We start from the raw sequence: 6,331 nt of genomic DNA, 5'->3' as shown, positions 1-6,331 counted from the left end.
GTGCCTGTGGCCATGCCCCCACCAGCTGTGACCGCTCAGCCCCGCTGTAAGGAGGAGGACCTCAAGGCTATCCCGGACATGTTCCCCAACATGGACAGAGAAGTGATCCGCTCTGTGCTCAAAGCCCAGAGAGGGAACAAGGATGCCACCATCAATTCCCTGCTGCAGATGGGCGAAGAGTCCTAGACCTGCTTTTAGCTCTGGGCCTCATACCACTGGCCCTTGGACTTGCCCACTCAGGGCTCCCCAGGGTCACCGTCCCCACAAGATTCCAATGAAAGACCATCCATGTACCCTTTCCGTGGACATCTCTGCCGCCTCTTCCCCCCGTTCCAGGGATGCATGTGGGTTTTCTGTTCAGGGTAGCCAGTCCTCTTCACCCTCGTGGGGGCGGGGTGTGGCTCCCTCCTTGTCCTGGTTGGGCAGTGGCCCTGTTGGTACACAGACCAACAATCCTGTTGTTTGGAGACCTGAGTCTCCTTCCTTCACATTGTTCTGGAAAAGCATTCTTTAAAAAGTAGCTGCCTCTGCCAGGGGGTTAGAAATTGTGCCACGTCCTCCTGAGTCGATGAATGGCATGGGGTTATCCAACCTAACCTAGACAGCATGCTGGTTGACGACACAAGATAATGTGCACTGACTTGCGGGTTATGTTTAAAATGTCCAAGCTAAAAGTACCTTCCTTCCCCTGATGTTGTTTGAACCTGGGCCACTGAGCTATGCTTCTCAGCCATAGCTAGCAGGCCTGACCTTGCCTAGCTTACCTGCCACTGTCTGGCTAGGTCTCAGCCACAGACACCCACGTGAATCTAGAATGTGTCCAGACATGGCGCATGGCCAGCCGGGCTCTGCCTTGGCCCTCACTTCCGGAGGCTACTCTTTATCTCCTGATGTTTTGTATCAGCACTGTGGGAGTTAACCACAGGGCCTTGTTCTAGGCCCTCTCCACGGAGCCTGGAGTCACAGGTGAAGGAGACAGGTAACAGCACTGTGATTACTAAAAGGCGTTCAGGTGTTGTGACACTACTGACCTACAGCAGATGCTATGATGTGTGCTGCACAGTGTGAATGCCAGAAACCCAGTGTGTGTGAGCAGCTTCAGACCTTACAGAGGCCAGAGGTGCCTGCACCTGACTGGTTGTTTTGTTACATTGGACCCATGACCTCGCTGTAGATCTGTCAGAGTGGGTGACACCTCGTTACGATATTCGAGTGATGACTTTAGATAACACGCTATCAAAAGGCTGCGTGCGTTGCTCGTGGTGTCAGAGCTCCACACCAAATTTCAGTTGCTCCTTGCTCTTCTAGTGTTTGCACCCGGCCTTTGGGTACGATCCACCGACACCATGAAGGGAAGTCTGTGAACTTTGGACTTCCGTGAAAGACTTGGAATGAGAAAGTTGGTGCTTCAAAGTTTGGTCCCACCCAGAAGTACAGGGTAAATTTAGTGTCGACTAGAAAGTACTGCTTTCTGCCATCTGTGGCGCTGATTTTTTGTCAAATAGTGTTCGTAAATATTTATTTTTGTAAGCCTGAAGGCAGTATGCTATGATGGTGGCATGGGGTGGTGGTATTAAGCACTTTCTGTAGTTGTGGGTCCTTAAACCCCTAAGCAGCTGCCATGGCACTCAAATGAGGGAGAGTGATGGTTTTTTTAAACCTTTTTAATTGCATAATGGAGAAGAAAGACCAATGTTTGATAGATGTGACCACTCTAACACAGCTAGGCACTGGAAGTCTCCATTGTCGTGTGGCCTTGTGCCTAGGGAGCAGACGGCCCTCCCGTGGATGAGTCAAACATGATAGGACCTTCCCAGCCGGTTCACTTAGTGCCATCAGCAGACTCAGTGCTACAGAGTGTGGACCTCAGCACCGGCCTCTAGGCCTGAGTGCAGATTCTGGAGGAAGTGTCCCCATTTGCTTATTGCCCCTAAGCAGCTGCCATGGCACTCAAATGAGGGAGAGTGATGGTTTTTAGAGTGAAGACTTGATCTTGACACAGACCCTTCCCTTTCTCATGAACATTTTATTTTTTTAATAGATGGAAGAAAGATCCCATTTATAGTCCAGTGATACCTCCCCTCCTTGGTTCTGTGCTGTTTCGTGTTGGAGGTTGGTTGTGTTGGAGCCTGTCAGTACACGGGACGAGGCCGTGCTTGTCGGCACCTGCCCAGGAGCCTGGGCACCAAGCGTGGCTTGACCCTCATCCTATCCTGGGTCCTGTTGTCTTTTGGGGGTAAAAAGTCATACTTGGAACGAATGGCTTGTCTGAGCTCAAAGGTAGAGGCTCATCGTCTGTAGACAGACCTCTGGCCGGGGGCCCTCACTGGGTGGTGTCGCCACACCTGCCAAGTTTGAAGCCACACAGGCACTCGCTGAAGTGTGGGAGGGTTGGGCGTGGCCAGGGCTGTGTTCTTGGGGGTGCTGGTCGTCTGTGGGCTGACGTGGCCACTGGCTTTTTTCCCACCACTGAGTGATGCCTGTGCAATGGAGAGAAGTGTGGTGACTGGGTTCTACCCTCTCCTCCCAGGCCGCTCCTACGGGCACTCTGTGGGCTGATGGGCACTGTCTGGAGGTCAGTGGGAATGTTCTCAGAACTCATGTCTGTGGTTATCTTAGGAGAGGGGTCGATGTCCAGATTTTTCTTTGACTATGATATATTTTTACTTTACAGCCTTCTAATTTAATAAGTGGTCCATATAAAATAGAGAAATAAAGTCTTCTAAGGAATGTTTACCATTTTTGTTCCTGAGTGGTTTTTTTCTTGAATATTTTTATTTTTGTGTATGAATGTATTGCTTGCATGTGTGTAAGTTACATGCACCACCATGTCCTCAGTGACTGAGGAGGTCAGAAGGGTATCGGATTCCCCTGGAACTGGAGTTATGGACGGTTGTTAGCTGCCATATGGGTGCTGGGAACTGAACTTGGGTCCTCTGCAAGAGAGCCAGTACTCTTAACCACTGAGCCATTTCTCCAGACCCCCCTGAGTGTATTTTTAATGGCGCTCATGATAAAGCAGCGCAGGGAACCAGTTAGAACCTGAGCTCCCTCTTTCATACCTGTCAGCCGTTACACAGGAGCAGCACTGAAGGAGGCTGGGAAGGCGAGCCTCCTGGAGACTCAGCCTGGCCACTTCAGTGAGAAGCAGGGCTGCAGGGGTCGCTGCAGGCTCGTGCTGTGCTGCTGGCTCCTCTGTGACTGCACTCTACTTTTAGCCTCTCTTTTCCAGGCATTTCTGGGTGCACAGGTCTTGGTAGAGGACCCGTTGTATCTCCTCATACAGTCATCAGACCCTGAGCGGTGATTGTCTCGAATGTACAGAGCAAGCTGCTGCCTAAACATACAGAGCAAGCTGCTGCCTAAACGTGGCAGGCGCTCTGGGAACAGCTTCCTCGCCCACTCCTCGTGCTCGGCCAGGTCGGGAGGTGTTCGTGGCCCGCGTGGCCTTGTTGCTTGATTGCTTTCACTGTAGCTGTGTTACGTGCTGAGGCAGCAGCTGGCCTGGCTCTCCTTGAAGCAGGAGGGTGGAAGGGGAGGCTGCCGTGAGCATAACTGTCATCGGCTGTGGGGCTCCTACCTCGTCCTGAAAGCAAACTGATCGCCAGGCAGGAGTCTGCGGTGCCACGAATGTTTCGTGTTCCGAACGCCAGGCAGAAGTGCACTCACGCTGGACACCATGTTGGCAGGAACACTGGTTCTCACAAGCTCTTAGATGACAAATTGCAGATTTCCTTAAGTGCAGAGCTGAGTTCCTCAGGAAGTGAGGGATATTGGGTGGGCGGAGGGGGATTTCAACAGCCAAGAGAGGGTTTGGCCTCTGGTCCCTGCCTGTGTCTTCCAGATGAGGCCTACTGCTGGGCACAGCAAGGCACTCCATGGTGTGCAGGGAGGAACAAAGGTCAGAAGCCCTGGGGGTGGGGCATTCAGTTGCAGTCCTGCAGCCAGGACAGGGCCTTGGCTCAAGAATTGGATTGTTGTCAAGCTAGGAGGTTGGAAAGGTGAGGAAAAGCCACCTGCTCACAGGCAGGACCGAGAGGGAGGAACACGTGGTTCAGGAAAGTGTCCCAGGCCTATGGGAACAGAAGAGCGTTCTTCCTAGGGGAGCAGGTGGCTGATGCGGCTTCCCAGCACCGTGAACTGACTGCGGTTGCCCAGGAAAATCAGGAACACCGAGTTGCCTCAGCTAGTTTGGAAGAATTCTTGCCGAAGGATGTGTGCTGAGGTTTTTTAAGTTTGTCTTTTGGAGGGGGGTCTTTTTGAGACAGAGTCTCCCTGTAGCCCCAGCTGGCCTGGAGCTCACTATGTAGACCAGGCTGGCCTCGATCTTACAGAGATCTGCCCGCCTCTGCCTCTGCCTCCCACGTGCTAGGATCAAAGAGGTGCAGCACCATGCCCAGTGATTTTTAAAGGTTTTAAAGCAGAATACAATACAGCTCAAGCCAAGACCAAGACACCATAAAAACCCAGCTATGGAAAGAAAAGCAAACGTTGAGAGGTAAAAAGTGGGCAGTAGGATGCACGTCTTCAGACAAGTTCATTTATGGAGGTTGGCTGAGATAGACCCTCCCAGAGGAGGGGCCACAGGGAGCTTAGAAGCCAGTAGAGGAAACCAGGCGCCTCACAGAGGTGGTGGTGGGGGGCAGCTGAGAACATGTTAGGACTGACAAGATTACAGAGAAGGCCAGAGGACAAACGACAAACTGCATAAGACCATCTTTATGTTTGTCAGGCCTCAGTCATGTGGGAAATGGGGATCACTGGAGGAAAAGGAGGTTCTCCTGTTTGAAGAAGAGGAGGCGGCTGTCCTGTGTACGAGAGTCAACAGAGCAGCTGCGGAAGTGGCAGGGTCCCTGCATCACCTTTCAGGGCTCCACAGTGGTTCTGATGGGTGTCCACACCCTCAGGCCTGTTATGGTTGGAGGGAGCAGGCTCAGCCTCTGCCACCATGTGCAGTCTGGGTTGTGCAGGGTTAGGAAGACAAATTACACAAGAGCTGGAAGCCACCTGCCTCAGCCTTTCATCTCAGAGGTGACCCTTCTTTGGACTCTGGGCTCCAGCATCTCGACTCTGGGCTCTGGGGTCTCATGGTCTACTTCAGACACAGTGTGGATTTTGATTTATCTTTTTGGAAATCCTGCCTGGCCTGTCAGCCGCAGTAATTCTTACCGAGCAGGTTGGACAGCTGTGGGTTCACACCAGCTGCTGCGCATGCAAAGTCATGGGAAAAGATCAGGGTTCTGTCATGGGGTGGAAGGGGCATACTGACTCCACACAGCTCTAGCATGGGCACAGTGATGTATCACATGACCTGTGTCCATGATGGCTTATGTCTACCTTCATCTTCTGATTCATTCTCACCTCATGCATACACTGGGATAAATGCCCATAGACCTCCTGGGGAGGCTGGAGAACCTTGTAAGGCTCTGAGGGCCTTTCTTGAGGGGTCCTGTCTCTCCGTCTGTTGTTCCAAGTCAGTCTGAGGCCTGGAAAGAGGGTGAGGGTCAGAGCTTCCCACTAAGGAGGCAGGCCACAACCTCTGCTACCCTGCTGAGGCTTGGTTCCGAGTACGTGACCTTGTCAGCTGACCTTGAGAAGTCCATGGGCCCTGCTGGCTAGGCCTTAGGGTGCCGCTGGACCCAGCTCACTGTGGGGCCTCCCGCACTGCAGTGTAACCCTTCCTTGCTAGCTCAGAGTCCCCGCTGTTTGGGGAATCTGAGCCTGCAGTGCCTCCTCATGGCTGTTGGACCAAAGACAAGCCCCATCCCTGCATGTTCTCATGGCCTCCCAAGCAAAGCACCTGACAAGGAACAAGTCTAAACCTTTGGTGCCTGCCCTAATCATCCACAAGGCAGCTCTTGGGTTTCTACAGTGACACTCAACAGCGTCTAGGAGCCAGCAGCATGCTAGGTCAGTGCTGACCTCACTTTGTCCCACCAACAAACTCCCGTGTCCATTCTGACCTGGAGCAAGATGCACGGAACCCGCTCTTCCCTGTATGAAGTCTTTCAGTCTCAGGCGGTGTCTCCCTTGGGGCCCGTGGTCTCTGTCCTCAGCTTCCCTGAGCTGCAGACATTGGGCTGAGGGAGTAGCCCAGTGGTAGGAGACTAGCTTAGCATGCGTGAGAGCTTCGGTTCAATCCCCAGCAGCACAGAAACCAAACCATGGCCTCTGTGCTGCAGGTGCTCTCCCCCCCATGCCGTCTGCAGGTGCTCACCCCCCCATGCCATCTGCAGGTGCTCACCCCCCGATGCCGTCTGCAGGTGCTCTCCCCCCCATGCCGTCTGCAGGTGCTCACCCCCCCATGCCATCTGCAGGTGCTCACCCCCCG

Source organism: Nannospalax galili, unplaced genomic scaffold, assembly GCF_000622305.1.
Source record: "Nannospalax galili isolate Female #2095 unplaced genomic scaffold, S.galili_v1.0 scaffold507, whole genome shotgun sequence".
Classification (NCBI taxonomy): Eukaryota; Metazoa; Chordata; class Mammalia; order Rodentia; family Spalacidae; genus Nannospalax; species Nannospalax galili.
Note: the sequence above shows the minus strand (reverse complement) of the source record.